Genomic DNA, 17,697 nt, shown 5'->3' on the forward strand with positions numbered 1-17,697 from the left:
TTTCCTTCCTTTATTAGCATTACAATTTCAATATCATATTAACAAGTGTGTTTCTATCATTAATCTTTAAAGAAAATAAATAAAATCCCACATGTATATTGTGATGCCATACAGAGTTCAATCAATATCTTGAAGGTTCAGTTTCAAAGGGTTCTCAAATGCATCTGGCTCCCTTTACCTCCCAAATGGTTTTTATTTTAAAAAAGAAGCAAAAAAGTGACAGAACCAAGAAACAACGCAAGACTGAAGTCAAGATATCATGACCATTACAGTTAAGGAATTAAGCACTTGAAACTCAGGTTTTACAGCAATGTTAAAAAAACAAATTGTACATAAATAGCCTTTTCTATTCTATTTTCCATGTAAGAATAAGCATTAATACACCTCTACCCCGATATAACGCTGTCCTCAGAAGCCAAAAAATCTTACCGAGTTATAGGTGAAACCGTGTTATATCGAACTTGCTTTGATCCACCAGAGTGCGCAGCCCTGACCACCCAGAGCACTGCTTTACCACGTTATATCCGAATTCGTGTTATATCGGGTCATGTTATATCGGGGTAGAGGTGTACTACCACTATTATGACAGCACGTAGGGGCCCAAATCATGGACCAGAACCTCGCTGACCACTGTACAAATACATACTGTATGTTTTATGGTACAGACTACATAATATACAGGACAATCAACATGACAGAATTAATCGCTGTAGAAACTGAACCTTTTGAAGGCTATCAACTTTGATGTTATATCAAGAGTATTTTTTCACATTTCATAACTACAGACAGGATTTTGTTATTATCTCATGAAGGTATATTTAATTCACTTATTGTAAGATGAAGGTAACAATATAAGAGACTTTAACCTCTCTACACTTATCAGACCTTAAGAGCTCTATTTTCTTAACACAGTGAAGATGTGTATATGTATACATTTTGTGGAGAGGCTAAGTGATCAATAGATATGATCATTTTAAAAGAGATTGTTATGAAATGTATCAGTCTAAGCATATCAAAATATTTCAGTTATGTAAACTTCATGCTTCACAGAGGTTTTTAAAAGCATTTAATTTTACATACTGAACCAATACAAACGTGTATCCGCATGACAGACCAGAAGCAGACAATGAGACATTTTCGAAGCCCTACTCTTTAGCAATGAAAATATCTCAAGATATTGTTAACCACACTTGGGAGGGGACAGGAAGGGTACTTGTGCACAACATGTTACAGGATGCATTAGATTTACCTCAGTGTTCTGTTTTTCTCTAGCTCTACCCAGCCTCAAAATTCACCACAAAGGTGCAATATTACAATATCTTCACAACCAACAATCCCAGTTTAGGAGGATATCTTCAATGCTCCAGTAAAAAAAAGTTTAACATGTCTGTCTGTGTGTGTTGTCTGATCTTTCAAAGAGACCCATCTCTGGTGGGAGAAGTGGGGGGCCTGTGAATCCAGGAAAGGTCAACTTTGAAGAAAAAAATGCCAAGTCGGGCAAAACTATGTATGGTAATATGCCTAGGAACCCTAACAGGCATGCATGTGCTAGATTCCCAAATGCCCCATTGGTCTTGGGTCCTGCTGAACTAGTTCGTTGTTGGCATTCTATTGTTACTTTTCTAAAGTGGGGCTGACAAGACAAAGACACTGCAATTGCAGCTTTGAACAGGCAATGTTGTATAAGGTATCAAACAACCCAGTTAGCGTGTTTGATGGCACACTATAGCAGATGGGGAGGACACATGCTTTGTGACTGCAACATTTTGTTGCAGAAAACTTCTGATCTAGGATGTATGCTAAATAAACAAGCTTCTAAAGACACAGAAAAAGTAAGAAACACCAATAAGACCACTGCACTGATCACCGTAGTTCAGGCCTCAATCAGGGCCGGCTCCAAGCACCAGCTTATCAAGCAGGTGCTTGGGCGGCAACTCCAGAGCAGGGCGGCACTTTCAGGTATTCGGCGGCAATTCAGCGGAGGGTCCCTCACTGCCGCTTGGAACGAAGGACCTCCCGCTGAATTGTCGCAGATTGCAATTGCAGCTTTTTTTTTTTTTTTTGTTGGCTGCTTGGGGCAGCAAAACCCCTGCAGTCGGCCCTGGCCTCAATACTGGTAAATAATCAAGAATGCCTGCTGGTACTTTGCCCCAAATATTATGAGATATTTATAAGTCCTTTGTTCCTCAGTTTACAAAAAGGAATTTTTAAAGATCACAATCCAGTCACATTCATCCTCTTATATAAAGTTGAACATCTTGTTCATGATATACTACAGTCAACAGCTTATTTTATTCACTGCAACCAGCCTGGTTCTTTCTATGTGCATCTGGTTCCTATTATAATTAGGAACATATCTACAATATGCATGCAAAGAACAAATCAGGCTATCCAATACTGAGAAGACTGCATGCATCATTAGAGGATCCAGCACGGTTTTTTGGTTTTGTTTTTTTAAAACCACACTCTTAAATACGTTGTTTCTATTAAAAATTGTGCAGGAGGGCAATTTGCTTTTCAGCTAGACTCATCTTATGGTGCATCTTGTTACATTTCTGTAGCTATTCAAAACCTGCTATAACTGAGGCTGTAATGATTATGCTCTGTGACAATATCTATTGATTCCAGAGCTCCTGCTCTGAAATCTCACTGAGAGGTGTTTCAGATAAATTCTTATAGAAAGACCAGTGCTGTGCTTTGCCAAACAGAAATAATGAAACTGACAGGTTCTGAACTCTGCTTTATGACTGAGCAACAGGCTTCAAATGTAAGAGAGCCTGAACACATGAAGGCAAGCAACTGAATACTGACAAAATGCAGAAGTACTTATATACAAAGTCTAAATACTAAAATGGGCGACCTAGAATGCCTGGCATTAAATGAGAATATTGATATAATAGACATTAAGGAAACTTGGTGGAATGAGGATAATTAATGGTGCAAGGTAATACCAGGATACAAAATACACAGGAATGACAGAGTGGCACCATATGTGAAAGAAAGCAGAGTCAAATAAGTAAAACATCTTCAGTGAATCCAACAGTACCATAGAATTTCTATAGATAGAAATTCCATGCTTGAACAATAAGAGTATAGCAGTAGGAATATACTACTGAAGACCTGACCAGTATGCTGACAGACTGTGAAATGCTCAAGATTATTATTGCATTTTCTGCCTTTGTAGCCACTCTGATGGAGGATTTCAAAATAACCCCATATTGACTGGGTATGTGTCATCTCAGGATAGAATGAAGAAATAAAGTTTCTAGACACCATAAGTGACAGCTCCTTGGAGCAGCTTTGCCTGCAACCCACAAGGAGAGAGGCCATTCTTGATCTAGTCCTAAGTGTAGCACAGGATCTGGTACAAGAGGTGACTATGATCGCTATTACCAAGCAGTTCACCTGTAGTGTAATTTTATTTAACATCTTTGTAGGGGCAAAAAATGCCAAAGAAGCCCAGCACAGTAGCATTTAACTTCAAAAAGGAAGCTAGTTAAATGGAAATGAAAAAGAACAGTCACAAGGATGAAATGCCTGTAAATGGTATGGAGACAATTTAAAAATACTTTAGAGACTCAAATGAAATGAAACTGCATTGATCTTCAAGACTAAGGATATGAGGGAGATTCCCAAACCTGAGCCATTCTTTTTAGCTGACAAATCTGAGAAACTGTCCCAGACAGAAGTGTCATTAGAGGAGGTTTTGGAAAAAAATGAGAAACTAAACAGTAATAAGTCATCAGGACCAGATGGGAGTTCTGAAGGAACTCAAATGTGAAACTGAAGAACTACTAACTGTAGTCTGTAACCCATCATTTAAATCAGCTTCTGCACCAAAATGAGTGAAGGATAGCTAATGTGATGCCAATTTTTTAAAAGGGCTCCAGAGGTGATCCCAGCAATTACAGACCAGTAAGCCTGACTTCAGGATTGGGCAAACTGGTTGAAACTATAGTAAAGAACAAAATTGTCAGACACATAGATGAAAATAATTTGTTGGGGAAGAGTCAACATGTTTTTTGTAAAGGGAAATCATGCCTCAGCAATCTACTAGAGTTCTTTGAGGGGGTTAGTCAACAAGCATTTGGACAAGGGTCATCCACTGGCTATAGTGTACATAGATTTTCAGAAAGCCTTGAAAAGGTCCCTTACCAAAGGCTCAAAAGCAAAGTAAGCTGTCATGGGTTAAGAGGGAAGGTCCTTTCATGGATTGGTAACTGGTTAAAAGATAGGCAACAAAGGGTAGGAACAAATGGTCAGTTTTCAGAAAGGAGAGAGGCAAATAGTGGTGTCCCCTTGGGCTCTGTATTGGGACCAGTCTTATTTAACATATTCATAAATGATCTGGAAAAAGGGGTAAACAGTGAGGTGGCAAAATTTGCAGATGATACAAAACAACTCATGATAGTTAAGTCCCAGGCAGACTGTGAAGAGCTCATAGACTCATAGACTTTAAGGTCAGAAGGGACCATTATGATCATCTAGTCTGACCTCCTGCACAAAGCAGGCCACAGAATCTTACCCATCCACTTCTATAACAAACCCCTAACCTATGTCTGAGTTATTGAAGTCTTCAAATTGTGGTTTGAAGACCTCAAGCTGCAGAGAATCCTCCAGCAAGTGACCCATGCCCCATGCTGCAGAGGAAGGCGAAAAACCTCCAGGGCCTCTGCCAATCTGCCCCGGAGGAAAATTCCTTCCCAATCCCAAATATGGCGATCAGTTAAACCCTGAGCATGTGGGCAAGACTCACCCGCCAGCACCCAGGAAAGAATTCTCTGCAGTAACTCAGGTCCCATCCCATATAACATCCCATCACAGACCACTGGGCATACTTACCTGCTGATAATCAAAGATCAATTGCCAAAATTAGGCTATCCCATCATATCATCCCTTCCATAAACTTATCAAGCTTAGTCTTAAAGCCAGATATGTCAAAAGGATCTCTCAAAGCTAAGTGACTGGGCAACAAAATGGCAGGTGAAATTAAATGTTGATAAATGCAAAAAAATGCACATTGGAAAACAAAATCCCAACTATACATATGAAATGGGGTCTAAATTTGCTGTTACCACTCAAGAAAGAGATCTTGGAGTCATTGTGGATAGTTCTCTGAAAACATCCACTCTGTGCATCGGCAGTCAACAAAGCAAACAGAATGTTGGGAATCATTAGGAAAGGGATAGATAAGACAGAAAACATCATGTTGCCTCTATATAAATCCATGGTATGCCCATAACTTGAATAACGCGTGAAGATGTGGTTGCCTCATCTCAAAAATATATATATTGGAATTGGAAAAGGTTCAGAAAAGGGCAAAAAAATGATATGGGGTATGGAACAGCTGCCGTATGAGGAGAGATTAATAAGACTGGGACTTTTCAGCTTGGAAAAGAGACAACTAAGGTGGGGGATATGATTGAGGTCTATAAAATCATGACTGGTGTGAAGAAAGTAAATAAGGAAGTGTTATTTACTCCTTCTCATAACATAAGAACTAGGGGTCACCAAATGAAATTAATTGGCAGAAGGTTTAAAACAAACAAAAGGAAGTATTTTTTCCACACAACACACAGTCAACTTGTGGAACTCTTTGCCAGAGGATATTGAGAAGGCCAAGACTATAACAGGGTTCAAAAAAGAACTAGATAAATTCATAGATAAGTCCATCAGTGGCTATTAGCCAAGATGGTCAGAGATAGTATCCATAGCCTGTTTGCCAGAAGCAGGGAATGAGCAACAGAAAATGGATCACTTGATGATTACCTGTTCTATTCATTCCGTCTGGTGCACCTGGCATTGGCCAGTGTCAAAAGACAGGTTACCAGACTAGATAGACCTTTTGGTCTGACCCAGTATGGCCGTTCTTACTTATGCCCTAATGCAGGGGTCGGCAACCTTTCAGAAGTGGTGTGCTGAGTCTTTATTTATTCACTCTAATTTAAGGTTTTGCGTGCCAGTGATACATTTTAATGTTTTTAGAAGGTCTCTTTCTATAAGTCTATAATATATAACTAAACTGTTGCTGTATATAAAGTAAATAAGGTTTTTAAAATGTTTAAGAAGCTTCATTTAAAATTAAATTAAAATGCAGAGCCCCCTGACCGTTGGCCAGGACCCGGGCAGTGTGAGTGCCACTGAAAATCAGCTCGTGTGCCGCCTTCGGCACACGTGCCATAGGTTCCCTACCCCTGCCCTAATGAAACAAAAACCAGAAAAACCACACACACACACACACACACACACACACAAACACACACACAGAGTCAGAGGACAAAAAAAAAAAGCCATACTGGTAAAACAGAGTAAAGAGATGGTTAGAAGCAAAAAGGCATCCTTTAAAAATTGGAAGTCATATCCTAGTGAGGAAAATAGAGACGATCATAAACTCTAGCAAGTCAAGTGTAAAAAGTATAAAAAGGCAGACCAAGAAAGAATATGAAGACCAATTAGCTAAGGACACAAAAGCTAACAGCAAAACTTTTTAAGTACATCAGAAATAGGAAGTGGAGAAAATGAATAAGGAAGTTATAAGAGGAATTCACGGAGGATAGGTCCATCAATGGCTATTAACCAAGATGGTCAGGGACGCAACCCCACACTCTGTGTGTCCCTAAACCTCCAACTGCTACAAGCTGAGACTGGATGACGGGAATTTTTCACTCAATAGTTGCCCTGTTCTTTTCATTGCCTCAGAAGCATCTGGCATTGGCCACTGTCATAAGACAGGATACTGGGCTATATGGACCATTGCTTTGACCCAGTATGTCCGTTCTTATGTTCTGATGAGCCATTAGTTTAGTCTCCTTCAGATATATCTATGGGCTAGATAGGTCTCCAATGGCAAGTGATACATGTTCATATGAAGGGGGGAGGAAGGCGGGGGAAAACAGTTGTGAGACTGACACTATGGTTATGACTGAAGAGGCACTTTAATAAGAACATGTTTTCAAGCACTTACAAAGAGTTTCCCAAAAAACATTACCCCATGGGATGAAATTTCTCTTGTTTACATAAGAACGGCCGTACTGGCTCAGACCAAAGGTCCATCTAGCCCAGTATCCTGTCTACTGACAGTGGCCAATGCCAGGTGCCCCAGAGGGAGTGAACCTAACAGGTAATGATCAAGTGATCTCTCTCCTGCCATCCATCTTCACCCTCTGACAAACAGAGTCGAGGGACACCATTCCTTACCCATCGTGGCTAATAGCCATTAATGGACTTCACCTCCATTAATTTATCCAGTTCTCTTTTAAATGCTGTTATAGTCCTAGCCTTCACAACCTCCTCAGGTAAGGAGTTCCACAAGTTGACTGTGCGCTGTGTGAAGAAGAACTTCCTTTTATTTGTTTAAACCTTTTACTTTCAGTGTAAAGAGGCAGTGTTTTTCTTCTAGGAAAGTTCAGTGAGATTCCATTAGATCAGGAGTGGGCCAACTTTTTGGCCCAAGGGCCACATCTGGGTATGGAAATTGTATGGTGGGCCATGAATACTCACAAAATTGGGGGCTGGGGTGCGGGAAGGTGTGAGAGCTCCATCTGGGGGTGCAGGCTCTGGGGTGGGGCCAGAAATGAGGAGTTCAGGGTGCGGGAGGGGGCTCCAGGCTGGGGCAGGGGTTGGGGTGCGGGAGGGTGGGGCTGCGGATGAAGGGTTGTGGGTGCAGGAGGTTGCTTCGAGCTGGAACCGAGGGCATTTGAGGGGATCAGGGCTTGGACAGGGGGCATGGGGTGCAGGCTCCAGGCGGTGCTTAACTCAAGCAGCTCCCAGAAGCAGTGGCATGTCCCCCCTCTAGCTCCTACACAGAGGCGTGGCCAGGCAGCTTTGCGCGCTGCCCTGTCCGTGGGCGCCACCCCTGCAGCTCCCATTGGCCATGATTCCCGGCCAATGGGAGCTGCATGGGCGGCGCTTGGGGTGGGGGCAGCATGCAGATCCCCTTGACTGCCCCCCTACACATAGGAGCCAGAGGGGGGACATGCCACTGCTTCTGGGAGCATATTTTTCAAAAGTAGCAGATGATTTTCCTCTACATAGTCAGCCAGAATGTGGTCACATTACTATCCACATTAATGTGCATTTATTTCAGTGATTACACTACTCCTGGTCTTTCTGGTGAGGGGCAGAAGTAGAGAAATTGGACTCTCTACTATATGATCAAAGTCTTTATTAGCAAAGTAATGGTAAGATGCTCCTAAATAAATCCATAAGATCTATGCAATAAGATCCAGTGGTTAGAGCACTAGAAGACTGGGCAAGTCATGACATCTTTTTGCACCTTAGTTTAGCCACCTCTATATTGCTGATAAAGATCCTATCCGCCTTTGCAAAATACTTTGAACTCTATGGTTGAAGAGCACTCAGGAAGTGCAATACTATAGGTTCATGTTTGCTTCCACACAAATACTTGCACGACTAACTCCAAAAGCCAAACAATCAGATAACATTAGATGAGAAAGCCAAGTCAGCCCCACCCAGCAGAATTCTGAAAGCACACAACTGTATCAGAAACACACTACATGCCTTTATCGGAATATGTGATCAAAGGGTTGGTCTTCATCATTTTGTTTTTTATTTTTGGAAAAGAAAAAAAAAAGTTCAGTGACAGGAGATATAAGGAGAACACAGATACATAGTTGCAATTCCCCTCCATCAGCCATAAACTTGATGAACAGGCACAAACCCAACGGTATATAGTAATATACAGTACCATTTATGCACAAGGGGTTTAAATCAGGGTTTCTTAAACTGGGGTGACCACTGGTGTAGGGAAAGCCCCTGGCAGGCCAGGCCGGTTTGTTTACCTGCCCCATCTGCGGGTCCGGCCGATCGTGACTCCCACTAGCCACAGATCGCTGCTCCGGGCCAATGGGAGCTGCTGGAAGCGGTGGCCAGTATGCCCCTCGACCCGTGCTGCTTCCAGCAGTCCCCATTGGCCCGGAGCAGCGATCCACGGCCAGTGGGAGCCGTGATCGGACGGACCTGCAGACAGGGCAGGTAAATAAACCGGCCTGGCCCCCCAGGGGCTTTCCCTACACAAGCGGCGACCCCAGTTTGAGAAACCCTGGTCTAAATAAAGCTGAGGGAATCACAATTTTTAATTTTCTGACAATTCTGTGTTTACATTTTTAATCATAACATATCAATATAAGGGGACTTCTTCCTTTATTCTTTCTATTATTTAATTGAGTTGGTGCAAAGAATCAGATCATATTACATTAAAGCATGTACAGTAACTCAGTCTTTAAATCGTTAGGCATTTTATGCAGAAGCAGAATACACTGTACAGGGCTTAGAAAAAAAAGTCAAATATCTAAACTATCTAGGGGCTTGGCTACACTTACAAATTTGCAGCGCTGCAGCAGGGTGTGAAAACACACCCTCTCCAGCGCTGCAAATTGCGGCGCTGCAAAGCGCCAGTGTGGTCAAAGCCCCAGCGCTGGGAGCGCGGCTCCCAGCGCTGTCCGTTATTCCCCACAGGGAGGTGGAGTACGGACAGCGCTGGGAGAGCTCTCTCCCAGCGCTGGTGCTTTGACTACACTTAGCGCTTCAAAGCGCTGCCGCGGCAGCGCTTTGAAGTGCTAAGTGTAGCCACAGCCTAGGACTCAAAGAGAAGCTATTTCTTGCCCTGACCCCCATAACTCTTTGCGGCCTTCAATTACATCATGCTGCTTCGAAGTAGAAGCAACCAAGATTTCTACCAGGATCCTGTTGTTGCACCCTTCTTGGAGGCTTTTATATTAGCCTTTGGTAAATTGGAAGCTCCATACGCCTTCTAGTTGCTGGCAAGTCAAAGGAACTTTCCTTCTTCATTACTCTACCCCATCACACAAGCCTCCTCTCAGCAGGCTGTGTGGAATGGTTGAGTAGAGACATCCCCTTAGAAGCTGCTTGGAGGCTTTAAGAGGGAAGGGGAAGGAGCAAGAAAGACATAAAATTCTCTCCCTCTTCCAATAGTTTCATATTTATCAGACCCCCACAAACCAGAAGCTGATAGGAAAGGATCCCCCAAAAGAGTCTGGGGCTGTATCCTGGCAGAAATCACAGCAACCTCCCCTTATATTTCATGTCTACATTTGGCTGGTAAGATTGGTCTTCTGACCAAGTGGAATCTGGTAAATTTTTCCATTCATGTGTATTTATTTTTTCAAGCACTTTGTGTCATTCTGAATGAGGTGACCCGTACACATATACAAAATATAAGATCCATGGGACCTGTTTTAGGGGTTATGCTGACCAACAAACATCCACTACTTCCAACTTACTATCATCAAACATTGTGCTCCATCCAGCATTGTACTTCCCTAGCCAATCATCAGCCCTGCCTACATGATACAACTGCTCCTCTAGATCAGTGGTTTTCAAACTGCAGGTCATGATGCAGTATTGGGTTGTGGAATGTAAGGCACTGGGTCGTGGTGGCTCTGCTAAGCACTGCCGACCAGGCCAATGGGAGCTGGGATGTGCCTGCGGGCATGAGCTGCACAGAGCCGCTTGCGCGCCTCTGCCTAGGAGCTGGATCTGCTACCGGCTGCTTCCAAGGTGCAGCATGGTCCACGGTGCCAGGACAGGCAGGAAGCCTGCCTTAGCACCCCTGCTGTGCTGCTGACTAGGAGCCACCTGAGGTAAGCCTGTGCCCTAACCCTGCACCCCAATCCCCTGCCCCAGCCCTGAGTCCCTTCCTGCACCCCAAACCCCTCATCCCCATCCCTACTCCAGAGCATGCACCCCCACCCCAGAGTCCTGACCCCCTCCTACAACCCAATCCCCTGCCCAAGCCCTGAGCCCCCCCAAACCCAGAGTCCCTTCCTGCACCCCAAGCCTCTCATCCCCAGCCCAGAGCCCCCTCCTGCACCTCAAGCCCCTCTTCCCCAGCCCCACAGCCCTCACCCCTGCACCCCAACCCTTTGCCCCAGCCCTGAGCCCCTTCCACACCCCAAACCCCTCATCCCCAGTTCTGTTGGATCACAGGCATCAACAATTTTCTTGAACTGGGTCGCCAGAAAAAAAAGTTTGAAAACCACTGCTTTAGATTAACATTAGTTTACTCATCTCACACATCACCTCCTTATTATCCCCTCAGAACGGAGAAAAAGCTACTTCTCCCAACAATCCCTTACAAGGACAGAAAGAAGAGAGTGAAATTGCTTTTTCAAACTGATCAAAACTTTCTAACATCTTTTATCTCAGAATATTCAAAAGGTATTCATCTGCCTTGACCAGAACATTTCTGTAGGCTGTGAAGCTATAGAGATAATCCACAGTATGACCAAGACCACAATTTAAGACAGACATACAGTGCAGAATTATTTTGTTTGTAGATGTCAAGTTTGAGACTATTTGAATGTTAAGAACAGCAAGAAACTGGCAGATGTACCAGTCCCACCTGTATAAGCAAAATGTGTGCTAGACGCAGAATATGTTAAAAGCAATAATGAAACCAACACCAAAGAAACAGATGCAGGGAAGGCAAGTTAATTTCTCTCTTCCTATTTCACATTACTCAGTATGGTCTTTGATGAACTGACAGGATGGAATAGTTGTGTGAATCGGATACGTCCTTACAAAAGCCAGAAGGAAAAAAAATCAGGAAGTGGCCCTTTTAGGGTCAAACTTTTTGGGACAGCCTGTAGAAAAACTGCTGTATTTTGATCTTCTTTGTTTAAAAAAATAAAAAGATCTAGAAAGAATTTCAGATCTGGATTTTAGCGACTTAGTGCATTAGATTTTTAAAATAATTCATATAACATTATGTGCACATTTGTGCGGCTAGTTTATGTGCACAATAACTCACAAAACCCACAGCTGAAGCCATTAGAACAAGTAATTAGTCCTTTATATCAACTGAATGTCCAATCTCAGTGAACAGTTAGAAATGCTAATGCATAAACATTTTAGTTTGTGCAACCAGTATCCATAACCTACAAGTCTCCCATATTCCCTCAAGCCTGCTCATCCAGTAAATTTACCTCAGTTTAAACTAGGTTTAGCTAATCTGACCTAGAATTTAGTATTCTTATTTTTCAATAGAATATAAACTAATGTAACTGTAGACCACATTCTATTGTAAAGCATCCAGTAGAGATATTTAATTAACAGGATGAAGTGGAACAAAACAGACATAACTTCAACTTTATATACATAATCCCAATTATTTAAAAAAAGTGTTTTAACATCCCAGATCTGATTCTTACTTATGGTCTGAGGCATTTATAATAATTTATATTATGCTAGCATTGCAGGCCCCAAGCAGGCTTAGAGCCAGTAATGTAGAGCAGTGGCTCTCAACCTTTCCAGACTACTGTACCCCTTTCAGGAGTCTGATGTGTCTTGCGTACCCCAAGTTTCACCTCACTTAAGAACTACTTGCTTAAAAAAAATCAGACATAAAAATACAAAAGTGTCACAGCGCACTATTACTGAAAAATTGCTTATTTCCTTATTTTTACCATATATTTATAAAATAAATCAATTGGAATATAAATATTGTACTTACATTTCAGTGTATAGTATATAGAGCAGTATAAACAAGTATGAAATTTTAGTTTATAGTAACTTCACTAGTGCTTTTTATGCAGCCTGTTGTAAAACTAGGCAAATATCTAGATGAATGATTGTACCCCCGGAAGGCCTCTGCATACCCTCAGGGGTACACAAACCCCTGGTTAAAGACCACTGATTTAGAGAATAAGGTAGTATCTCTTTAAATAGATTGGGAGACCTCTAGCGTGCTCACTGTGCTATATGTTTCAGAGAACGCCCAGAGCAGCAATGTGCATAGATAACTAGGCCTTGTATATCGAGTATATTTAGTAAACATATTTATTTGGACCCCACCATGCCCACATCATTTCTTCTTACTCTTTTTGTCATAAAAAAGGGCAAAAGTCAAGACAGCCCCATTGTGCATAGTGCTGTACAAACACAGGAAGACAGATTCTCTGCCACAAAGAACTTAAAGTCTATTTTAAAACAAGATGCAAATGAGTACAACAAGCTATTATTATTAGATGCTCTTATGCCTTGTGACACAAAGCAACCCAGTCTTTGCGCCTCCTTCTGTCTAATGCCAAGTTTCTTACTCAGTTATAGACAGCTCCATCTTATTCAATGGTTTTCTTATACATCATCTGTTGTCCTTTCCCTGGCTATCTCTAGTGGAAGATGGGGGAGGCAATCAAGTACTTGTCTAGGAAGACAGTTTTCTGACATTTGTACATGTCCAAACCACTTCAGCTTCTTTCTTGAATCATCTCTACAGTCTAATGGCCAGTCCTTTATAACACATCAGTATTGGTTACTTTATCCCACCAGCTGACACCAAATTTTCTTCATAAGCATCTCAGATAGAATGCATTAAGTTTTCTGTTGTGGGTTTCCTAGCATTTGCCAAGTTTCAGAAATATAACAATGTGGGTATCACAATAGCTTGCTTTTGTAATTTTTGAGTCAACTTGTTCCCATTCTTGTACAGCTTGTGTTGTCTTTTTGTTGAGGAGTACTCTAACCTCCTCCATGAGAGTATAATCTTCCTGAATAGAGTACTGAGATACCATCTGAAAGGAGTCTTCCACACCCAGCCCATCTCACAATTATTTCTGTAACTGACACATACACACGTATTTTAAAATATATATATGTGTCAGTTACAGAAATAATTGTGAGATGGGCTGGGTGTGGAAGACTCCTTTCAGATGGTATCTCAGTACTCTATTCAGGAAGATTATACTCTCATAGAGGAAGTTATATATATAAAACATGGACATGTAATATATATATGGAGAGGAAGTTTGCCTGACTCACAGCCATGGGACCACAGGTCCTTATTCAATATATTCAGAGCAGCCCATGTTATGTATGGGGTACCCTCGTCTGTCACCTGAGGGATGCACTTGGTAGCTTAGGATGCCCCAAACTATAGAGGGAAAGGGAAAAGGTAGCAGTATTCACAAAAGCTAAAAATGTCTTTTTTAAATGAAAGCTTAGATTCTGCAGAAACTGATGACATTTACCACTGATGAGTGGATTTTCAAGACCTGTATGTTTTTATAATACAGATGATCAGAGAGTATGGATCTTTATTTACAGTACCTAAAAGCACAAGTTTGTGTATACCCCAGTATCACTTGCCCACATGCTCTCAAGAAATAATCTGAAAGGTTTTGTTCATGTTTCTGTCAGTTACAGAGGCTTAGCAGAAACCATCCCCACTGGAACTTGTTTCCTACTTGCAAGGTCTAGTAGTGTGTACATGTCAGAAGACGTCTGCCCAGGTATCACTGTGATGGTGGCTTTATGGAAATATGCTTATGAATGGATATATGACATAACTGGAATATGTTTTATGCTACATATGGCATGTAACATATCTCTGTAAAGGTTATAATCTACTGAATCTACTAATCCTATTTATATGCATGTATCATTTTTGTGTTCAAAGTTATGAATATTATCTGTGTACTTAGTTAATTTTTAAGTAGCCTTTGTAAAGCATTTGGTCAGCTTCTTGAGAAAGGAATGTGCAAATTAAGTGCCCAATCAAGAAGCACTTAAGGGACAATGGATCTTGGAAGGCTCCAATCCACATAAGAAGTCTACATGAGGGTGTTCAAGGTAGCATGTGAGCAATGGCTGCTGCCTGTAAAAACTGAGTCATGCATGGACATGTAACTTGCCCAGGTGACTCCAAAACTCCATCTTTGAGCTGGACTTTACATAGGAGAGAGGAGGGGGTCCCCACCCACAAGATAAATCTCTTTAAGCCCGTGGGAGACTCCTCCATTTTTGTCTTCAACTGACTAAAGAGAGAGCCTCTCCACCCCCAAGGAACAAAGGACAGTAGCTACAGGGGGTGTGAGTGATTGCTGGACCCAGACTAGAAGGAGACTAGCCTATAAAAGGAAGCTTACTGAAATTCCTCTGAGGGTGAGGTTTTATCTGTATTCAGTTTTCTTAGACATGGACTTGGATGTTCTATTTTATTTTGCTTGGTAATTCACTTTGTTCTGTCTGTTACTACTCGGAACCACTTAAATCCTACTTTCTGTATTTAATCAAATCACTTTTTATTTATTAACCCAGAGTATGTATGAATACCAGGGGGGGACACAGCTGTGCATATCTCTCCATCAGTGTTATAGAGGCGAACAATTTATGAGTTTACCCTCTATAAGCTTTATACAGGGTAAAATGGATTTATTTGGGGTTTGGACCCCATTGGGAGTTGGGCATCTGAGTGTTAAAGACAGGAACACTTCTTCAGTTGCTTTCAGCTAAATCTGCAGCTTTGGGGCATGTGGTTCAGACCCTGGGTCTGTGTTGGAGCAGAGTTTGGCTCAACAAGACAGGGTGCTGGAGTCTCAAGCTGGCAGGGAAGGCAGGGGTAGAAGTAGTCTTGGCACATCAGTTGGCAGTTCCCAAGGGGGTTTCTGTGATCCAACCCGTCACAATCACCACCTATCGTATTTCAAGATAATAAGAAATACCTGCTTACCTGAGGCAAAATCCTGCTTGCCTTAAATACAGGAGTAATCCAATTGACTTCAAAGACACTCTTTGCATGGGAGATAAAATGTGTACTCTGAGGCAGGGGAGGGAGGAAGGTAATGTTATTTAGTCTTCAGAAATAGAGCACTTAAACTGGTAGAATTCCAACATAAAAACAAGAAAATGCACAGCCTTTAACCTCTTCCTGCATTAATACTTTCCTAACAATTGGCCTGATGTTCAGTCAGACTTAGAGTTGGTCAATACTTAGATTGACCAGCTATGTTGTTCAAGATGGGTGTGAAAAATTCACATTTCTGAATGACACAGTTAAGCCAACTAGGTCTTCCATCAACCTAGCTACTGCCTCTTGGGGAGGCGAATAACCTCCCATCGGCGTAGGTAATGTCTACACTGAAGCACTACAGCTGCAACACTGCTGCCGGGCCGGTGAGTTATATGGGCCCATGGTGCCTGTGCCCCAGGAATATTCAGGGCCCAGGGGCACGACTCCACTAATGTTTGGGGCCAGGTCTCCTCCCCAGCCCTGCCTGCCGTCCCCACGCGCCTCCCCTGGAGCATCTCCTGGCCCTGCCTGCTGCCCCCGGGCAATTTAAAAGGGCCAGGGGGCCCCCAGCCACTGCCACCACCACTAGCGGCACAGTAGGGCTAAGGCAGCTTCCTGCCCACCCTCGCTGCACGCCACTCCCAGAAGTGGCCAGCAAGTCCCTGCGGTCACGGGAGGGGTGTATGTCTCTGTGTGCTGCCCCTGCCCCAAGTGCTGACTCCGCAGCTCCCATTGGCAGGGAATTCCAGTCAATGGGAGCTGCGGGGGCAGTGCCTACAGGAAGTGGCATGCAGAGATCCCCCACCCCCCTCTCCTAGGAGCTGCTGCCAGAAGGGTGTGCAGATCCCTTTTGGGAGCTGCCCAAGGTAAGCGCCACCCCCCTCACCCTCTCCCACACCCCAACCCCCTGCCCCAGCCAAGAGCCCGTACCCCAAACTCCCTCCCACACCCAAACTCCCTCTCAGAGCCTCCACCCCACACCGCCTCCAGTACCCCAACTCCATGCCCCAGCCCAGAGCTCGCACCTAAACTCCCTCCCAGAGCCTTAGGCAGGTGTGGGGGGGGGAGGGGAGAGGGCAGGACTTGACCTGTTCTGGGCACCACCAAAAATTATACAAACCTGCTGCCCCTGGCTGCTGCTGCTGTGCCACTGTAGTGTTTCAAGTGTAGACAACACCTTAGACATCTAAATTTTCTTTATACAGCTTTGGCTGTATAAAGTGAGTGTAAATGGGCCCAATGCATTTAAGAGGTGCTTCCTCTGGAGTATTTATACACCAGATTGCTTTAAGCAATGAAAAAAGGAGCAAGATAAAGATATACATTAGTGTTATGAAGGAAAGCAATTTATCACAAGCTACACTACATTTCTTTTTATTTGCCTTATAGAAGACTGAAATGAATATGAGGCCTACATATTTATATTCAAAAACGTAGCAAGCTAGTGAATGATGTATAAAACTAACAAATTATTGATACAAAAGCAGTAACAGAACAAGAACTAAATGGCTTTTCTGAACTCTTACAAAATTATTTCAGAATAATCAGTTTATATTTGATAAATTATTCCCGCCTTCCCCCATGGATTCCCTCTTCATGTCTTCCAGGAAACCTAATATTATATGAAACATTTTTCCTAGAAAAAGCAAGCGTAAGTATAAGTATTAATTTCCCCATTTTATTGTAAATATTACTTATTGTAGAAGTAATCCAACTATTTTTTCTTTTAAATATAAAAATCCCTGCACAGGAAAGTTATGTATAAAAATGTACAATTTTTTCATGCAGTTACAAGCATTCTGGCTTTCCTCTCATAGCTCCCATAATTGCTTTTACACTAGTACAGCCTTTTACCTCAGTTGCTTATATAGTACATAATGTAGTGCCCACTGCATTCAAAGCAGCTTTCCAGCTTTCTTTAGAATTTCTCTCTTTGCAATAATAGCTCATCGCTTCCAGCAAACAAGGGTTTTTTTTCAGATGAAACTTTCCATACTTGAGCTATCTTGAATTCCTCTCCCCCTGCCTCTCCCCTGCCACACCTTTCTTAAAAAATAAATAAATAACCCCCTAAATACCTTAAGTGTTATTTCCATTTCTTCTGATGATTTTTTAAGTATTCTTAATGTAGTGGGGAGGGAAGAAGA

General features: G+C 42.4%; 1 protein-coding gene across 1 annotated transcript in view; it reads right to left on the reverse strand.

Moving 5' to 3' along the window:
* The window catches only part of GRK4 (G protein-coupled receptor kinase 4), a 71,818-nt gene that overhangs the window by 49,548 nt on the left and 4,573 nt on the right, over positions 1 to 17,697 (reverse strand). The gene's annotated exons all lie outside the window — the stretch shown is intronic.

The sequence above is a fragment of the Mauremys mutica genome, chromosome 5 (assembly GCF_020497125.1).
Source record: "Mauremys mutica isolate MM-2020 ecotype Southern chromosome 5, ASM2049712v1, whole genome shotgun sequence".
In the NCBI taxonomy this organism is placed as follows: domain Eukaryota; kingdom Metazoa; phylum Chordata; order Testudines; family Geoemydidae; genus Mauremys; species Mauremys mutica.